Below are 21,775 nucleotides of genomic sequence, written 5' to 3'. Positions count from 1 at the left end.
TCCCGTAACATGGATACTACAGATGGAGCAATATTTTGATCTCCATAATGTGCAAAACACACAAAAGGTACACATTGCAACTTTATATGTGGAACCCAATCAGTTTATATGGTATCAATGGCTTTGCTCTCATAAAAAAATTGTCACTTGGTCAATTTTACGAAGGAAATGATAGCACATTATGAGGATACGAAGAGCAACACCTTCTTTAGTCAATTGATGAATCTCAAACAAAAGGGTTCAATGGTGGAGCACATTGAGGACTTCTAAAAATTGAATATAAGGGTAAATGATATTCCAGAGGATCACAAGATTGATGTCTTCATAGGGACTTTAAATGATAACATCTAACATGAAGTTCGCCTCTGGGAACCTGATTCATTAGAGAGGGCATTTAGGGTGGCCATAAAAGTGGAAAGAAAAATTAAGGCAACGAGGAAGTCTACCACTCACAACTATAAAGATGGAAGTGTTGCTGCTCCTAGCCTTCCACAACCTACAAGGTTGACACCACAATAGTTGGAGGAAAAAAAAAAGAAAAAGGAATTTGTTACAGTTGTGATATAAAATACATTAAAGGGCATAAGTGTGCCCAAAAGAAATTATTTTACATAGATTGTGAAGAGGAGGAAGAAAAGGATCAAGAAACATCAAAAGAAAAGGATATACACCAGGAACCAAGCCCAGAGAAAGAAGAAATGAATCCGATCATATCATGTAATGCATTAACACTTTATGTATATCATCCACCATCCATCACATCATCTTTAAGAGAAAAATCTAAGGTTCAAGCAGTGTTGGATCACATCGAGCATCAACAGCAAGTTCTCCAACTCTTAAAGGATAAACTCACTTTGGCTAGGTGACTGGGTATTTTTATGGCTACAAGCATACAAACAGATGTCCCTCAAGAAAGCTAATAAGGATAACAAATTATCACTAAAGTAATATGGTCCTTACAAGGTGCTGAAAAATATTGGTACTATGGCATACAAATTAGAGCTTCGTCCATCTTCCTGAGTGCACCCAATTTTCCATGTTTCATGCTTAAAGAAGGTTAGAGATGACAAGCTCCCAGTTCAAACAATATTGCCAGAACTTGATGAGGAAGGAAAAATATTATTGGAACCTAAAGCAGTCATGGAATCAAGAACCTGACAGCTACGAAATCGATCAATTTCAGAGTATCTCATCAAGTGGAAGAACTTACCCACTGAAGATTCCACATGAGAGGACGAGGATTTTATACAGAAGCATACAAAACTACTCAAGCATTGAGGAAAACACTTTTTGGAGGAGAGGGGCATGTTAAGTCCCTATACTATTAGTGTAGCCCCTTATTGTTATTAGTGCGACCCCCTTATTGTATTTTTGTGCCCATGTAGTCCCCATATTGTTATTATTGTTCCCCATAGAAGCCCACTAGTGTTATTGTTGTGCCCTTACATTATTATTGTTATGTCAGCTCTCATTATATTGTGACCCCTTAGACTCCTATATATATAAAGGAGGTCTTGTCATTTGTGTCATCAAATAATTGTTCATTTGTGTAATGTAAAGGAGGTTTCCCCCTCAAAGAGGCTGATTTTGAAGTCGTTGATCTCTCTTTTCTTCTATTTTGTGAGATGGTTGCATAACAATAAATGACATAAATAATGTAAATAATGATAAAAAATGAAGAAACATAGATATGTGGGGAAAATAGTAATATATTTGCTATGTGACCTTTGTTTTTTCTTTTGTAAAATGTTGGACAAAGCTAAGAGATAGGTCTACCCAATAAGAAGATGAACAAGAGAAATTTATTTATTTATGTTATCTTTTCTTTTCATATTTTTAGTTTTTGGCAACATCAGGTAGGTGTTCTAGTCCCTATGGTGTCTACAAGGATAAGTAACACAAAAGGATAACTATCTCCAAGACCTAGAAAAATTTTCCAAGGAAAATGAATTAATTAGATTAATTAGTCAATTATTAAATATTTTCCTAAGTCTAACTTAGGAAAAATGGTTAATTAGATTATATTAATTGAGGTAAATCGACTTTTCTCTAGAGACTTCCATACGAGTCACTTGATAGGGTCAATATGATCTTAGCCATCAATTGAGATTAGATCATGGCAGTTGGTTGCTCAATGAGAGATTATAAGAGAAAGTAGATGGGGCATTGGAGATCACTCAGAGATAGTGATTTGTAGTGATAGCAAGGGCACAGAGGGAGACACCAAAAGTGAGGTTTCAATAGAGAGATTGGGAAGTGAATTTCCAAAGACATTATACATAGTGATTTCTAGTTTCCAGAGAGAGGAAGGGAGGCCGAATTATTCTATAGTGAGGTTGGACCAGGTAGTGTGAATTATCTAGTGCACATAGCTATGCAAAAAATCAATTTCTAGCTGTCATAGGAGGTGTGAGTTGCTCAAGAGAAATGTAGAGTGTAGAGATGATTCCCAAAATTGATTTCTAGAGGCATTGCGAGTTCCATATAGGGCCATACACATTTCCAGAATAGCCAGTGTGTGTAGCAGACAGGGAGTGTGAATTGCACCGAGGAGGCCAATTTGTTTTTACAAAAGGAAACTTATGTTTATGGATAGATTTTTATAGTTGTTGACGGTGCTGGAAATCCATCAACCAAGGGGGGTTTCCCCAATGTGAAGTCCCAATTAGACCTCACACTATTTAGAATAGGAGTCCTATCCGGAGTATTGGCCTGGTTTCCATATATTCTTATAGATTTTCCTTGGCTCTAACTGTCAGCAAGAGAGAGGGATACACATGTACTTTCTAAAGGCAAGTGAGTGTGCCTAGTGAGTGTTCGATCGTAGGTGTGTCAAGGATCTTCTACTGTGGAGGGGAAGAAAGGTGAGCGTCTAAGAGATAGGTAATAGTACCACTCTAATAGAAACACACACGAAAAGGAAGAATCCATCTAACATCTAGTGGAATAGTCCACAAAGATGCAACGACCATGTATCCAACTTTATTAAGAAGGATATTTCTAACATCCAATGGATTAGTCCACAAATATGAGAAAATAATAACAACCATTACACCACATTCTCAATATGATAGGCACTAAAATACCTGAAATAGTTCAACTAGTTTAGCACAAGTGAAAACAAACATGAAATAAAAACATTCATAGAACAATCTTACAAATATTCATAATCCATGCATGAAGAACATGTTGGCCATTAGGCTTCATATATTAAGTAAAAGTTCTTGGACACATGTATACAATGAACACCACTAGCTCCAATAATGGAGCATTGGAGCCACTCCTTTCTCCCCAAAAGAACTAGTCTGTCTCACTAATGTCTTGCGGGAGGAGCCAAGGTGAAAAATTCATTTTCTCATACGATGAGGGTGTATATATAACCTAGAGGTGATGCTTCACCTTCTGTGTGACTCTTTGACTACCCTCATGATTGTTTGACTTCCCATGAATTTTTGACTTTACATGACTCTTCATATTCTATATGTTTCCTTTGTACTTCCACTTTACAATACATTTTGAGTAAGAATTTACATGGTCCACAATAATGATGTGGCATATGACAACTCATGACATGACATGACATGACACTGCTGACATAGACTACTTGATGACATGGCAATGTCAAGCCACTGTTGTTGCTCCTTGGTATATGTCTTCAATAAGAGATGTGTCTAATGCTTCATCTTCATGAGAGATATGCTTTGTTCTTTATATCTACCCTCCAAATGGTTGTGAATCAAATGGAGTCTTCATGTGGTCTTGATTTTTGGTCTTCCGTTGTAATCCACTGTTCCTTCTTCTTCTTATCTGATGATAGTCTTATCTCCTCAACTCCTTAGGTTTCTTCTAGCATGTCCTCCTCCATCTCCTTCTTCATAATCTTGCTATATCATGATAGAGTTCCTATATCTGCAATCTAGTCATGACAAGATGACATCAGTCCGATAAACCCCTAGTCTAAGATGTTGCACGATGATCCACTGATTGAGCCAGAACTTGGTGGTGGGCTAAGGGAGAGGCTCAGTGACTGCATAGTTGCATAGCTCAGGCAGTCAAGGGTCAGGTTTGAGCCTTGAGAGTACACAATGGGAAATTCAGGTTGGATTGAGGAAGAAGATTGCACAGTTTGGGAGCTTGGCGAGGCAAGCTAAGGGGTTGGACACTAATTCAACTAGCTACATAGTTATAGAAGATAGAGAAGACTAGGTTATTGCACAATTATGCAGTTCAGGAGCTCAAGACTGAGGCATGAGCCTTGAAACTACGCAATGTGTAATTCTGACTGGGGAAGGAGAGAGAAATTGTGCAATTTTGGGAGTCACTGAGCTAGGCTGAGGGGTTCTGCACTATTTTAGCCAACTGCACGGTTCTGGGAGTAAAAGTAGGCCTGGTAATTGTACAGTTATGTAGTTTAAGAGCTTGGGGTTTGATATTGAGTTTAGATATTGCAAAATGTGCAGTTGGGTCTAGGTTGGAAGGTTGGATTGTGCAATTTTTGATGCCAAGGCTCGGGCTTGAGCAATAAAAATGCGTAGTGCATAGTCTTAGGTGACAGGGGATGCACATTGCACAATGTCAAGAGGAAAGGTTGTAGCTTGAGGGCTGGGACTACACAATTTGCAGTTCAAGAAGGGCGGATGAGGTTAAGTTGATGGAAATTTTTCTGAAATTTGGCTAAGTGTGGGATCGGTGAAACTAATGTGAAAAGTGATAGGAATTGACTATGACCACACACTTAGAAACTTGGAGACACAATATAGATCATTCGAAACACATGAACACATACTTCCCTTAGTGCAACAACCTTTGCGATAACTTATGACAAGTGTGACACTAAAGATACACTTTGCGACGACAATGACAACACTTGTACGACAGTGCCTGAAACTTTGGGAATGAGTGCGAAACATGCCTAAATGATAATAACAACTCATTATCACAAATATTTTCCTTTGAAACAAACCAAAACTTGACTTTACATGATGATCAACAATTCCCATGCCGAAAGATGACACATGCTATATGAAAAGAAAAGTGCAAACAACACTTGCGATATGTGAACAATGGTGAAAACCACACATGCCAGGGAGAAGATAACATGAAAATGACACTAATTAAATGGAAATAAAATGAAAGCAATATTCGTAAACGTAAAAACAAGAATCGTGAGGGTGAAAATTTGCAAAAGTGAGAGTTGGAGAAACTCACCAAAATAGAGGTATGATCACAAACAAAGTGAAGGAATATTGATGTGAGCATGCATTGGCTGCCAACATGTGTTGACAATTTCACAGGAAAAATCTTGATGGATCATGTTATTCTTGTTCAAGCTTGCGTAAAAGAATGTGCTCATGAACTTACTGTAGACTGAGCATGTGTGAGAAAGTGACATCAACACTTTTGATCCAAGAAGGGAGCTCAAAAAAGGCATCAGCTAACCAAGAAGTGACTATGGAAAGACCGATCACAAGATCCATAGTAGGTTCCAAAATTTGAGTGTATGCAAAATTTTGGAGGGTGCTTGTCACAATGAAAACACTTAGTAACACACTGGTAGAAATCCAACTTCTCTGCCTTGGTCAATTCTTTTGTGCAGGGTCTACTTCTTTAGGAAGTATTGATTCATCATTGAGATTACCATGGCTTCCCAACTTACTTTGTGCATAAACATAGTCCCCTTCATTCCTTACTCGGTTAAACACAAACATAAGATCAGTGATCGCATAATGTTTTGAAACAGGATATGGTAATGAAGTTTGTGAGTTTTATATTTTCAGAGTATAGTTTTTCATCTCTGTTGTTGCTATGCTACTAGCAGGCCTAGAAAGTACCCCGAAGGAGTCACTTAAGGGACACAAACATTGCTTTGCTGCCAGTAGGCCTAGACAGTACCTCGACGAAGATGCTTGCTTCACCTCTCTGTGCACGAAGCCTTTCTCTTGTTTCACCTTTATTTATTATTTATATGGGATTGTGCATCAAAACCTATTTATTCATGGGAATAAGGGGGATCCTAACCTATTGAGAGTAGGATAGGTTGTTCCTTCAGTGAAGCATATATAAGACCTCTGATAATGGTTTTCTCGTTTATATTTTCCCCTTGTCCTTCTATACTTGACTGGATCAGCTTGAAAACACTAAAACATAAAAACTTGAGTGTAGGAATGAGGTTTCTAGAATAGACATGGAGGTCATGGTTTGTCATATGGCTTTCTTAACACAAGGATCATATTTTCTATCAGAACATCATCAACTAAAAGATGTAACCAAGACAAGGATGAATGGCATAGTTAGCCAACTGATGTAGTGTCACAAATTCCTTTTCTATTTTGCCACATTCCATTTCGAGCCAACAAAGCATCTTCATGCAAGGTCTCAGCAAATGAAAGGAATGATAACACACAACAAGGGAAAAAAACCAGAAGACAAAATAGAAAGTGACTAAACCAAAACATGATGTGAAACAAAATTAGAAAACACAAGACAAACTACAGGAAACAAATGTAGGATGAATGTGCAGGTAAGCTAAAATGAAACTCGACCTATTCCTAACATAACCAACTAGAAGATCGGGGTCACGTATAATGGAATTTCCAATGTGGCCACCGTAATTGTTCCCGACCAACAATCACAAAGATGAGATCGATTAAAACAAATATGAAATAATGTGCAATGGAAAAGATGAGAGTTGTATAACTTGAAAAAAAAAACTAAATGTATTTCCTATTAGTAGAAAGATATGTCATCGTTACTACTTTTAACCAATTCACATTCTTAAGGTTTCGATGAGAACCATCATTCAACAAACCTTGGAAGCTTCTCGCAGATGTGTCTCCATCTACACTGAACTCCTTAGCAAGCGTGAGGAAAGATTGAAACTTGTTATTTGCAACATATCTTACCAGGTAATATTGTTCCAACCATTCTGCGATTAGATTGTAAAATTCATGATAATCCTCTTGAAAACCTTGATATATTTGAAAACATGAATTTTCAATTAGAGGCATGGGATTATGATGAGAATATTGTGAGTGAAAATTGATCTGATCATATTCAAGAATCATGCCAAGACAGTGGCAACTTGACATAACCAATAGCGAATGCCGAAGTGCCTCAATTGCTTGAAAAATATTCGAATAGTGAAATGTTGAACCATAAAGATCAAAGGATCTAAAACAACTGCCGTTGTATGTGATCCAAGATCTTTTACTTACAGATGCATCGAAATTACATATAACAGAGTTAATTAACCATGGAACTTAAGATCACATAAACAATGCAGAAATAATCAGAAGAACATAAAAACCATGGCACAATGATTTGATTACGGAGTTCGTCTACTTTGGACTACGTCTCCAAGCCATGCTCAATATTGGGGAGGCCTTCTTTTGATTAGTGGCATAAAAGAGATAAATGTACAACAATAAGCAATTTCAACCCTTATACCTCCAAGCTGATAGATGGGCAGAGAATGGAGAGCTCATCTTTGAAAACAGACAGAACCATTGAACTCCTGGAAAAAAAATAGTGCAAAATGCCTATCCAAACTCTCAATTTGGATAATCGGGCCTTATGCAACCTTCTCAGAACCTCCCTGCTACTCAAGGCAAGGTTCCGGCCTGTTTCCAGGGTCAGGGTGTGTTGTATGCATTAGAATATGTGTATTCGTCCAGTTCTCCCCTCCTTTCTCTGACACAACAATCACATATATAAGATCATGGTGACATCCCTAAAAAACGGGGCAGTTTCAACATAATACCCAAGGTTAGCAAGCAGGAGCAGACATGAAGGATTCATGGCAACCACCCTTCTGAAATAGTAAGCCACTGTCTAGCAACCGATTTCAATGGCACATGACTCTCGGCAGTGGGTTCATTGATAGTTTTAGCTTATTGGCAGACAATCTAATGCCCAAACACAACATCTTGAGATAACTATGGACCCGATAGGAAAATTCACCATATCACATAATATCTTCGCGTTCGACACTCCCGTCGTATTATTGCAACAACGTGAAACCCTTGGCACAATGGTTAGCGCTCTGTAACACCTGCGGACTCATCGGGTTTATTAATCACACTGTATAACATTTTGGGTCCATGCCCCTTATTGCAGTATCACAATCGGTGCCCACCACAAAATCACAATTGAAACTTTTCCCCTGAACCTTATTGCAAGCACCATTCCTTTCATGCGATTACAATATGTGATATATATTGCATCACAACTAAGTCTTGTCGGGACTAATTCGTAACTCCTCCAGCCTGCGATATGTGATATCGCAATCGCAACCGGGAACGCCAGGGGCTGATTCTTCCTTAAGTGCTCCTCATTTTTTCCGATATGCGATATGCGGGGTCCAGTGGAATCTTTCCATGTGGAAATCCATTATTCGCTAAAACTATGCCATGGTATCTTCTTCCTGCTACCTAGACAAGTCAAACTAAAAATTTGACTTGCTCTAACTTTGTCATTTGGACTCGGATTTGAGTGTCGTTCACACCATTGGAATCAAGATGATGAGCGCTTCAATCTGATGCTAATATTATCTAGATTCTGCCACTTTCATTTTTGAGCCTTTTGGCATGCCACTGGTACTTTTATGAAGATCCACCTGGATCAATCCTCCCCACTAAGAGCTTTTGGACCACCAAAAGAATTTTCAGTCAATTGGTAAGTGAGGAAATTTCTCCCTCACTTTTTCCTTCTCCATCCATCGAGATTTGCTTGGATGCATTCGTTTGAATCCAACACGCAGGTACTCTAACATAAGCATTAACACATCCAACACATCGTCTGTGTCCTCGCCAAGCCACACTTTCAATCACCTATATGTGAGACTGGTACATCCTTTGCAATCATATACAAACCATACATGACTCAAACAACCCCTCACTTTCCAAGATTTTATAACACACTCTTTGGTCAAGGATTACATAATAAAAACCAATAACTCAATTATTCATAATAAAAGGCCACAAACATCATTGTTGCATTTTGAAGTGATGGAAAACAAATTGTCACTTTTACATTTATTTGCAACACATGATTTACAAATTGTGGCCATAACAAGCTACTATATAAAAAAAACCTATTTTACTTAATAAAGAATAATGCCATGAATGTGGTGAATTCGTTTGCTGAACATTTTCACCCGTTGGCCCCACCTCGTTGCAGTCACTACAACGATTCTTCCTCCTCCGAACTTTCCGAGTCATCTTGGAGCGCTTTCCCCTAGTGCTCCTCTAATAAGTGTTCATGGAGCCCTCACTATCGCTGGAATGCAAGGAAGTTATTTCATCATCCGTCGTTGGTTGGGCACTAGCTATTTTGGAGAATTCCCCAACTTCCTTCTTGACATACCCGAGTCCTACATGTTGAGGCAATTCCTCCACCTTGATGGGGTTTATAATGCCTTGGCCATTAATTTCGAGGCCCTTCCCCTCATACCCCATTCTCTTTAATAGTTTGGAGCCGATACTTGTAGTATGTTTTTCAAAAACAACAAAATCATCATTAGGAAAGGTACATGAAGCTGAAGAGTCACTTTTTACCTCAAGGTGGTTATGTTGCAACTTTTCCAAGGCTTCGTCCTTGGCTTGCAACTGGCGTAACAACCTTTGTTTCTCCTTTTCGGCTTCCTGTAGGAGTCTCCTTAGCTCAGTATTCTCTACTTGAATGATTTGGTTGATATCCTCAAGTTACAGGAGCCATGCCACATTTGGTGTCCCTTTCACCTTTGGTACAATATCTATTGAGACCTTTGTTTCATTGCCCAAATCGAGACCCATATCGATGGGTCCATTTACTGTGATCCGAAGAGCTGCGATCTTCATTTCGTCACTGGAATTTGACCCGAGGTCAATTGGTCTACCTCAGGTAAATCCTGCAGCTGTGACCTTCTCATTTTCCTCTGATTCAGACTTGTGATCATGTTGCAGGGTGGTAGTTGTCTTCTGCCTCTCCCTTCTGTCATTCCCCCTAGGCCTCAACTCAGGGTGTAATTTCCATCAATTCTCTTCGTCGTGTCCCTCTTTCTCACAATGTGTACAAGAGGGATTTTCTCCTCTTCTCTTGGTTGCTTCGGCTCTTTTTGGGTGGAATTTTGTTCATGCATTCCCCTGCTCTCAAGATGCATAGCCTTCACACTTGCCTCATCGATAGTAGAAGGCTCAAACAATAATAATGAATGTCTTATGTAACTATGCAAAGAACCAATATATTTAGTTACAATCTCTGGTGAATCTAATGGAATGCCCAAATTCAATGCTTGTTTCCTAAATTCTTCGGTGAAGATTTGCACATTTTGATCCTTTCTTTTCCTTAGATGTTGCCATTCCATTAATTCTTTTTGTTCATATCCTAGAGGGTAAAACTGATTCTTCAATGCAGAAATAAAATTTGACCATGAGGAAAGAAGGTTACCCATTTTTTTGCTGCCTTGCAATCTTCTATCCCAACAAATGAGAGTGGTGCCACTTAGTCGAAGGGATGCCAACTGGATCTTTGTCTCATCTTCTTTGATCTGCTGGATTTGGCAGTAGACCTCAATCTGCCTAATCTAACTGTTGAGATTTTCTGCATTACACTCTCCAGCATACATAGGCAAGTCAAACTTTACATCTAGTTAAATTAAGGAAAGGTTTCTTATAGGTCTGTTTGGAATTTTCATGAGAGTGATGAGAACTATCACTGGAAGAAGGAGAGGTAGGAGGATATTCTCCATCGCCTTCCCAATTTTCTTATTCATGATCATCGACATCCTTCTTCTCATGCCCAAGTGCCTTCTCATACTCTGCGAACAACTTATCTACTTTTCCTGCCATATTGTAGAATACCTTTCAGAAATTATGTTCCTCTTCCCAACGAGCTTCTTCATTGGCCATGTTTCTTCTTCACTATGCATGTCTTGCTTTAGGATAAAAGGAGTTAAGTGTTACTTCTCCATTTTGTAGCTTGTCCCGGGTTAGCATAAACTCATGCAATTCGCATCTACAAAGACCTGCTCTGATACCAAACTTGATCCAAGATCTTTTACTTACAGATGCATTGGAATTACATATAACAGAGTTAATTAACCATGGAACTTAAAAGCACATAAACAATGCAGAAATAATTAGAAGAACACAAAAACCATGACACAATGATTTTATTACGGAGTTCGTCTAGTTTGGACTACATCTCTGGGCCCTACTCAATAGTGGGGAGGCCTTATTTTTATTAGTGGCATAAAAGAGATAAAAATATAGCAACAAGCAATTTCAACCCTTATACCTCAAATATGATAAATGGGAAGAGATTGGAGAGCCAAACTTTGAAAACAAACAGAACCACTGAACTGCTGGCGAAAAATAGTGCAAGAACACCTATCCAAACTCTCGCTTTGGATAATCGGGCCTTTTGCAACCTTCTTGGAACCTCCCTACTGCTCAAGGCAAGGTTTCAGCTTGCTGCTAGGGTCAGGGTCTACTGTATGTAGTAAATCTGTGTATTCGGCTAGTCCTCCCCTCCTTTCTCAGATACAACAATGATATATATAAGATCACGGTGGTATCCCTCAAAATCAGGGCAGTTTCAACATAATACCCAAGGTTAGCAGGCAACGGTGGGCCTGAAGGATTCATGAAAGCCTGAAGGATTCAAGAAAAACTTTCCAACAACCCATTTCAATGGTGCATGACTCTTGACGGCGGGTTCATTGGTGCTTCTCGCTTATCGACAAACAATCCAATGCCCAGACACATCATGCTACGATAACTATGGACCCGACAAGAAGATTCACCATATAGCATAATGTCTTCATGTCCGACACTCCCATCACATTATCGTAATCGGCGTGAAACCCTTGGTGCAATGGTTAGCACTCTGCAGCACCTATGGACCCACCGGGTTTATTAATCACACTATATAACATTTCGGTTCCGGGCCCCTTATCGCAGTCTTGCAATCGGCGCCCACCGCAGAATCGAAATTAATGATTTTCCCCTAAACCGTATCGCAAGAACCAACCCTTTTGTGTGATTGTGATATGCGATGTATATCGCATCACAACTAAGTCTTGCCGGGGCCGATTCGTAACTCCTTTGGCTTGCAATATGTGATATCGCGATCGCAACCGGAAACGCTAGGGTCCAATTCTTCTTTAAGTGCTCCTCCTTTTTGCTGATATGCGATATGTGGGGTCCATTAGCATCCTACCACGTGGCGCTCCCTTATTTTCTGAAACTATGCCATGTCATCTTCTCCTTGCTACCTGGACAAGTCAAACTAAAACTTTGAGTTGCTCTAACTTTGTCAGCTAGACTCGGATTTGAGTGTCGTTTGCACCATTGGAATCAGGATGATGAGAAATTTAATTCGATGCTAAGCTTATCCAAATTCTACCACTTTGAGCTATGAGCCTTTTGGCATGCCACTGGTACTTTTCTGAAGATCCACCTGGATCAATGTGATGGTGGGAAATGATAAGCTGAATGAAAACCATCAGAGAAAAATAATGATCAGATGGGCTGATTAAAGCATCATTTTCCAAGTTTGTAATTAACAAAGATAAATCAATTTGAATAGCTCTACGAATGCTCTGAATAATCGAACCAACTTCCTCGCAGGGCGAATGTGACAAACCATTTTCCTGTAACTGGTGACAAACTGTACAAGCATCATAATCATCAAAAGGATTTAAAAAGGATTCTAGCATAAAAAAAAATGAGACCATTCAGGACATAGTGGTCAGAGAAGAATTTGATTCGCATAATAACTCATGCATTCATTATCACTTAAGAGGATTTTAGGTGCGATGAAGGGAAAAATTTGCAATATAAAATTCACAAAAAAACCAGGAGCTGACTGTTAAGAGATGAATTTGATAGGCATGATTCCTTCAACCAAAGATGATCTTTGAGGTCATCAAATTTACAGTTCCATGAATTTAAGAGAGATGAACATTCCAAACCCAAGTTTGATGCAAGAGATTTTCATGAAGATGAATCAATTGAAGAAGATTCTTGAATCTGATCAGAAGTGAAATCTTGGAAATTTGGAGAATTACATCATAAATACCAAACATCTTTCAAAAATAAATTTACATCAAGTGAAACCATGCAAAGAGAAGGACTGTGTGAGAGAAACCAGATCTGACTTAGTTCGAGAGGCTTACCAGAGTCACGAGACCCTGAAGTAGCCATTAATGGAACTTGAAGTGCCTCGACTTCCCAACAAGTACTGGAACTTTCAAGGATTGTAAAATCACATCTTGAAGATTGAGCCAGACCGTGCATGGTGTGGGGATTACTGCTATAACTGGTTTCGATAAGACCACTGCTCACCAAATGGAAACCAACTCCATCGCTAATTTGAACTGATTTTTCAACTTCAACAACCAAATTACTCAAGTTGATAGATTCTTTTGATCGAAAATATAAAGATGCATGGATTGGATAATTTTCATGAGAAATCTGATTTGAAGAGTTATATTCATGCAAGAGAAGATATGACGAGGGGTGGAAAGGGTACTCAATGATTTGATTGTTTTCATTTTCATCATCATGGATAATATCACCATCTTTTGTTAATTGAGAAGTTAACTCATTGAATGAAGAACTTGAAACTTATGGATACCGTAGGGAAGGCAATAGAGAATTTGAATTCAATACTCAGGACTTCAATCCATATCATTCAAGGAGTATTTTCAAATACCACAATTAAAGAATCCAGTTTTAGTGGCTAAGCAGGACCTTTCATTGGCCGGAGGAGGATGGATGGAGGAATTGTTACGATGCCTCCAAGTCCTGCGAGCCGATTAGTTTTGCAGGAACTTCGCAAGTGGCTTTGTAGTAGGAAGTCACTCTAGATGCAACACCAATACAAGTGTGCAGCCTAGTGCACGAGAAGGGAAAGAGGAAAGTTGTGTATAGTCCTTTGGGAGAACGAATTGTAAGATGAAAGTAGATCCAACCATTACAAGAGCGGTTATAGTAATGGAGAAGAAGAGGAAACAGAGGGTGCGGGAAGAAGAACGAAGGCAAAGGGAAGAAGAGAAGTAGAAGCAAGAATTATAAAAATGGAAAATAGAAGAGGCAATAGTAGAAGAAACAATGCAGAGATAAGATGAAGAGCTAGAACAAAATTGACAGCTAGAGGAGGAGAGAAAACAAATGCAATATGAAGAGCTCGCTCAAGATATTGAGGAGTATTGAAATACAAAACATTGAGGAACTAGAGTCGCAAAACCAAGCTATAGACCTGATGCCCAATACAAAACAAGTCACCATTCTGTCTCCCCATCCTCCAGCAGAGAAAGCTCCAAACGAGGAACAAGATATTGTTCCCCTCGATGATGGTCCAGTTATGGATACAATACAATCTAACTTATGACGAGCTTCAGAAAAAGATTGTACAAGCGAGGACGAAATACTTCCTAGATTACCTCGCATACCCTGCATTCATCAAAGAAAGGGTAATCATGATCAACACAAGAAGAAATCCAGGTGCCATTTCTGTATCCAACTTGGCCTTCGTAGGTGCTTGAAAGTGAAATAAAAACTATTTTTTTGCTGAGAATAAATAGTTGGAAAATAACTTGCAGGATTCTAGGAAAGAGGTTGAACAACTTTGAGCAGTATCTCAGAACACATCTTCCGTACAGGTCCATCTGGAAGAACTGAAGGCAGCGATACTTCGTGAAGTATACACATTGGCAGAGACATGCAAAGCCTTTATGAGGAGCTTGTTGCCGTGCATAAAGCAACTGTCCACTTGCATGGCTTGCAACAACAGTGTAAATATTTTGTCAAAACTCTCAGGAATGTACAAGATGCCATCGTTGTCGTGCATGAATGGTCAATGCAATACAAAGGGGCACTGCTTGAATTGGGAAAGAAAATAAAGCAACATGCATAGTTGGAGAAAGCAAAATTTCAAATACTTATTTAGAATAACAAATAACTCACCTCATTGATTGGTAGCATTCAAGCCTCATATTCACGGTTATACAACAACTCGGAAATCTTGGTGAAGTCCCACAGGATCCCATAAGTTAGATCAAGCACAGGAGCTAGGTTAGGCAAGAGATAGATGAATACTTAGGACAATGGAGATAGGTAACCAACAAGGAGGATCTTGAAGTAATCAGACATAGTATGCACAAGTACATTAGTGGCCATGTGCAAATCAACACAATGTTTCTCCTACTCAATAAGGAAACACAAAATGGTTCCAAGTCAATGTACCCAAATGCCGTGGAGGTTAGAGCCTGCTTCCATCCAGACACCATCACATAGTTTTGGGATATCATCGCGTAGTACAAATCTTGGCACCACTACATCACCAAGAAAAATCAAGTGGAAGTTTATGAGATGGAGTTTCACCAAACTCAAGCATGATATGTTTTTGGTTTATTAGGCTATCTAGTTGGCTCTACAAAATTTTGTCTTATATGGGTATGAGTGTAAATTGTAATATTATTTTTAATTAATTTGTAAGTGTAATTCCAATTGTGAGTATTGGAATGTGAAGAGCCACAATGTAATGTAATGAATCATTTTGTAAAGAAGTTGAAGAGTCATGAGGGAAGTCCAAGAGTCACAAAAGGGAGTTGAAGGGTCACCCCTCTTGTTATAAATACACCCTCATCACTCATGTAAAGGGATTTTGGGGAGCCAAGCTTTTGGCTAGGATTAGGCTTAGAAACAGGAGCATGAGAGTTTGTGAGAGACTTGGCTTCTTCGCAGCATAGAGGGAGTCTCTTTCTTTGGAGGAACAGGTGTTGACTTCATGTTCCACTATTGGGGCTAGTGGTTCATCAATGGTATATGTATGATTGGAAATTTCACTTAATAAAATTTCAGAGTCGACATGTTTTCACGCATGTGTTGTAAATATAATAGGACTATTCTTGTTATGTTTGCAATGTATGTTATTTAACTTACACTTATGATTATGAACTATTTCATTTGCATTGGTACGAATCTTGTTGAATGCATGTTGTTGTTTAATTCCATCACTATTAACTTGTGAACTATTTCGTAGATTAGCTTGTGATGTCTTTATGCTCATGTGTTCCTTTCAAGATGTGTACTATTACAGGCTTCTAAGGGACTCACTCATTTTCCCTTCGTGTGTTATAACCTCCATGCATTGCACTTGACTTTCCATAAAGTCACACACTTGTTCCCACCAAAGTCACCATACATCACTCTATGCGTTATTGCAACCAAGGCACATCATTAAAACCCATTGCATCGACAACTGGGCCGTATTTCGGATGTGAATCCTACACCAAATGGCGTGAGGTCTAATTGGGTCTTCATATTAGGGAGATCCCTTGAACATTGGCGGGGCCAACATTGTCAACACGAGTGGAGATATTTTATGCTGAAGCATTGCCAGTGAAAGGCAAGATGATTTTATTTCTCAAATTCCTGAAGATTTATTAATAATATAAACTGTCATCTACAGAGCTGGTTTTCCCCACACTAGGGGTTTTCAGGGAAATTTTCTCCAAAAATACCAGTTTTAATTATTTTATGTGTGTGCATTATTTCTCAGTTCCTGTATTTATTTTTGGAAATTGCAATAGTGATTTAATCATTATTTTCTGTAATTAAATTTTGAATACTAATCTCCAGTATAAGGAAGATTAAATTCCAGTTGCTGCAATTAAGGAAATTTCACATGGTATCAGCGCAGATAAACACAGAAGGTTTGCAGGAGTAAATCAAGGTAGGGCACATGAAGAGAACGACGGGGGCTCATAACCCAGTTTATTATTCTCTATATTTCCATATTTTCCAAAAACGGTGGCAACAAATTTGAGAGATTAGGATAGGTTGGACAAAGGCTCCAACTTTGGTGTGTGGAAAGCCATAATGAAATTCCTATTCAATGAGTATGGATTTAAGGAGTATGCAGAGAATGTTATTTTCGTACAAACAAAGCCAAAACATTTGGACACCCACAAAAAGGAGAAATCCAAAGCGAATAGGGTCCTCCTTGATAGAGTTAAGGACCAATTTTTTCTGCATATCACAGAGAAGGACACAATGAAGCAGACGCGGAACACGAATATCAATTTGTACTTGAATCCTACAGAGAATAGGAAGTTGATTCTCTGAGAAAAGTTGAGGACCATTTAGATGCATAAGGGTGAGGATGTTGTATCCTGTCTCACCAAAGTTTGACTTTCCAGAGATGAATTGATTGTCTTAGGATGCAAGCCAAGTGATGACAAGCTAGTGCAAATGAACTGAATGGGTTTTCTAAAGAATGGAGTATGTTCATCTTGGTAATTTCAGGGCGAGATACACTTCTAGGATGGGATCGCTTAAGGAGTGACTTCATTCAGGAGGAGCTTAGGCTCAACTTGGTCAATGGAACTAGTAGCAATAGAAAGACTCCAAAGGTCGAGAAGGAATAAGAAAACATATCCCTATTCGGAAAAGAGAAGGCAAAGAACGGTTCCAACAAGGGATCAAACTCAAAAGGAGATAAGAAGAAGAAATACTTGAGTAAAATAAAGTGTTTTGGTTTCAGTTAGCATGGACACTATGTCAACCAATATCCTAACCAAAAAAGGGAGAAAATAAGGGGAAGTAAAAACAAATTCAATGGACATTGAGGATATTTCTTTGAGATTAGAGAATGAATTCACTCTCATAGATTGCATCTCCAGCTCCACGTTCTTCGGATTATGATATATCAAAAGTTGAGCATGAACGCACATGATGATAGTTAGAGACTAATTATGTAGTTACAAGGAAGAGGAGATGGACTTACATATAGAGATGGGAAATAATACCAAGTGTACTCTATTTGGGAGAGGTACCATTAACATTTAGAGGGAGTCAAGAAAGAGCATCGATGTTACAGATGTGCCAAGTTTAGGTAAGAACCTGACTTTAGTTTTTACACTACATGATAAGGGGTACGATGTCTACTTCATGTGTAGAAGGTGTACATCAAGCACCAGAGTTGGAAGAAGGCAAAACAAATTGGGGTTCGAAGCAACAAGTTGTACAAGTTGCAGTTCAATTCTCCAAAGGAACTAATTGGCAACAACAGTACTAGTGGAAGATACTTGGGAGAGCTATGGAATAGGAGGATGGGACACTTACATAATGGAGCACTCAAGTTTCTCAGGGATACCATGACAAGAGTTCCAGAATTGAGCATAGAACATGACGATGTGTGCAGAGGGGGTGTACTTGGGAAGTTCACAAAAGAAGCATTCCCAAGGAGTAACGATAGAGCTAGTGGTCTTCTCAATTGATACACTCAGATATTTGTGGCCCGTTGTCTACCATATATCTTAGGGGTTATGAATATTTCGTGACCTTCGTCAATGACTTCTCCAAGACAACCTAGATCTATTTTTTGAAGATGAAGGACAAGGTCTTCAGTCGTTTCCAAGAGTTCAAGGATTTTATGGAGAACATGATGGGTAAATAGATCAAGGTGCTTCAGACGAACAATGGATGCAAGTATACAGGGAAGGCCTTCATAGGTATTTGTGTGAAGGAGGGTATCAAGAGAGAGTGGAAAACTTCATACAACCCACAAAAAATGGGGTTACAAAGAAAAAGAATAGAAAAATAGTTAGAGGAGTGAGGGAAATGTTATATGACTAGGAAATGCCTAAGTTTCTATGCGTAGAGGCATGTAGCACAAAAGTGTACATATAGAACATGGTTCCTCATAGAGCATTGGGGAAAATGACACTAGAGGAGACTTTTGTATGGAAGAAGCTAGACGTTTGGCACTTTAGAATCTTTGGCACTATAGTTTATTGTCATGTTCCTAAAGACAAATCCAACAAATTGGATCAGACTTCAGAGAAGGTCTATTTTGTTGGGTACAATGAAATGTCCAAGGCATACATGATCTACATTCCTAATAACAAGAGGATCATCGTGGGACATCAATTTCTAGGAGGAGAAATCATTTATAAGATCTTGTGCATTTCCAGAAGATGATTAGAGTGGGTCAGCAAAAGCTCCAAGGTTTGAGCAACAATCGTAGGGACAACATAGCACAAGTAATATTACTGGTACAAGCACTAGCTCAAGTGCAAGTGGTCTAGTGAGTTGATAGCAGACAAATAAATATGGGAAGGATGAGGAGCATGAAGCTCCAACCACCACTAGTGGAAGAATAAATAGGGAGGTGCTTTAGATATTGAAGGACGGACAAGAGTTCTTAGGAGCTCCTAGGGTGAGCACCAGAAATCCTTCCAATTATCAAGAGGCTACACAAAATTAGGTGTGGCAATATTCCATGTTGGAGGAGTACAAATCCATCATGATCAATGATGTATGGGAGGTCATGTGTAGACCAGTGGACATGTCAATAGTTGGCTCACTATGGATCTAATGATCAAGTATGCTGCAGATGGAAACATGTAAAAGTATAAGGCTAGGTTCATGGCCAAGGGGAATGCACAAAAGGAAGGCATATACTATGAGGAGACCTTCTCTCTAATGGCTAGATACAATTCCATCATGGCCATGGTATTTCTAACAATGGAGATGTGATGGAAAATTCACCCGAAGGACATCAATACAACCTTCTTGAAAGGGGCAATAGAAGAGGAGGTGTATATCAAACAACCAGAGGGTTTTGAGATACATGAGAGATATACACATGTATGTAGGTTGAAGAGGGAGCTATACAGAGTCAAGAAATCTCTTAGGGAATGGTATGGTCGAATTGATAACTACTTGCAATAGATGTGCTTCATGAAGAGCAAGACATCATCCAACCTATACTATCTAATGGTAGGATATGAGCCACTCATACTGATGCTTTATGTGGGTTATCTATTCTTGATAGGGCCATCAAGTTCATAGAGGACTTCAAGAGGGACTTGGAAGCTGAGTTTGAGATGAAGAATTTGGGACTGATACAATACTTCCTAGGACTAGTGTTATGACAGTTAGATGGGGATATCTTCCTTGGGAAAGGGAGATATACTATGGAGATCTTGAAAAGGTTAAGGATGAAAGACTGTAGACCCTTTTATACACATATGATTACAAAATGGAGGAAACATATGCATCTGAGGATGTAGTAGTAGACCCAAACTTATATATGTAGCTCATCATATCTCTCATGTATCTAGTCAATACAAGGCAAGGAATTTGTTTCACGGTCAACTCTTTTAGAAAAATCATGATGGAGTTGAAGAGAGTACATTGGAAAAAAATGAGACATGTATTGAAGTATCTATGAGGTACAATTGAGTATGGTCTAAGATATACTCGAGGTGATGGTGTTAGTTTGATGGGATAGAATGATGCATACTAAGCAAGCAGTTCAGTGGATTGGAACAACACCTCAAGGCGACTGCTTCAGTATTGGATTGGGGGTTGTCTCTTGATGCAACAGGAAGAAAAATTTCGTGGCATTGAGTTCTACAGAGGTAGAGTACATGGCAGCGAGAATGGCCACATGTGAAGCTATTTGGCTTTAGAAGTTTCTAGTGGCATTGTTTGGTCAATGATTGGATTCAACGAATTATTTATTGTGAGAATCATAGTTGCATCATGCTCTTTTGGAATCCAACTTTTCATGATAGGTCGAAGCATATTGACATCATATACCACTTCATCGGAGATTGTGTACAGTATGGATTAGTTCAACTACAGTATGTTCCCACATATAAGCAAATTGCATATATTCTCACGAAGACCTTGGGTAAGGAAACATTTGTCTAATTCAGAGATATGTTGGGAGTAGTGGAGAACACCTTCCGCACTAAGAGGGAGTGTTAGTTTTTTGTAGTAGTGGATAGGTGTTCTAGTCTCTATGGTGTCTATGAGGATAAGGAATATAGGAGGATTACTATCTCCAAGACCCAGAAAATGTTTCCAAGGAAAATGCCTTAATTAGATTAATTAGACTATTGTTAAATATTTTCCTAAGTATAACTTCGGAAAACTGGTTAATTAAATTAGATTAATTGAAGTAAATTGATTTTTCTCTAGAGACTTCCAGAAAAATCACTTGCTGGGGTTAAGATGATATTAGCCATCGATTGAGATTAGATCATGGACGTTGGTGGCTCAATGAGAGATTATAGGAGAAAGTCGATGCAACATTGGAGATCACTCAAAGATAGTGATTTGCAGTGACAATAAGGGCACAGAGGGAGACACCAACAGTAGGGTTTCAATAGAGATATTGGGAAGATAATTTCTAAATAAATTATCCATAGTGATTTCCAGTTTCTAGAGATAAGAAGGGAGGCAAAATTATTTTGTAGTGAGGTTGTACGATGCAATGTGAATTAGCTAGGGTGCATAGCTGGGCAACAAATTGATTTCCAGTTGATGGAGACAGGTTCTAGAGGAGGTGAGAGTTTCTCAAGAAAATTGTAGGAGGCAAAGATCATTTCCGAAACTGATTTCTATAGTTAGTGCGAGTTACAGATAGGTCCATATGCATTTCCATAATACCCAATGCGTGTAGCAGGTAGGGAGTGTGGATTGCAATGAGCAAGCTGCTTTATTTTTGTAGAAGGAAACTTGTGTTTCCAAATCGATTTTTCCAGTGGAGATATTATATGAAGAGATTTTCCAGTGAGACAAAATATGTTTGTATTTCTCAATTTCATGAAGATTTATTAATAATAGAAACCCTCATCTACAGAACTAGTTTTCCTCACACTGGGGTTTTTCCAGGGACAATTTGTCCCAAAATATCAGTGCGAATTATTTTTTTGTGCACATTATTTCTTAGTTCTTGTATTTATTTGTGGAAATTGTAATAGTGATCCAATTTT

The sequence above is a fragment of the Pinus tabuliformis genome, chromosome 5_1, assembly GCF_031772625.1.
Source record: "Pinus tabuliformis cultivar Carrire ecotype Pingquan chromosome 5_1, CPIR1, whole genome shotgun sequence".
In the NCBI taxonomy this organism is placed as follows: Eukaryota; Viridiplantae; Streptophyta; class Pinopsida; order Pinales; family Pinaceae; genus Pinus; species Pinus tabuliformis.
This window is presented reverse-complemented; position numbering follows the sequence as displayed.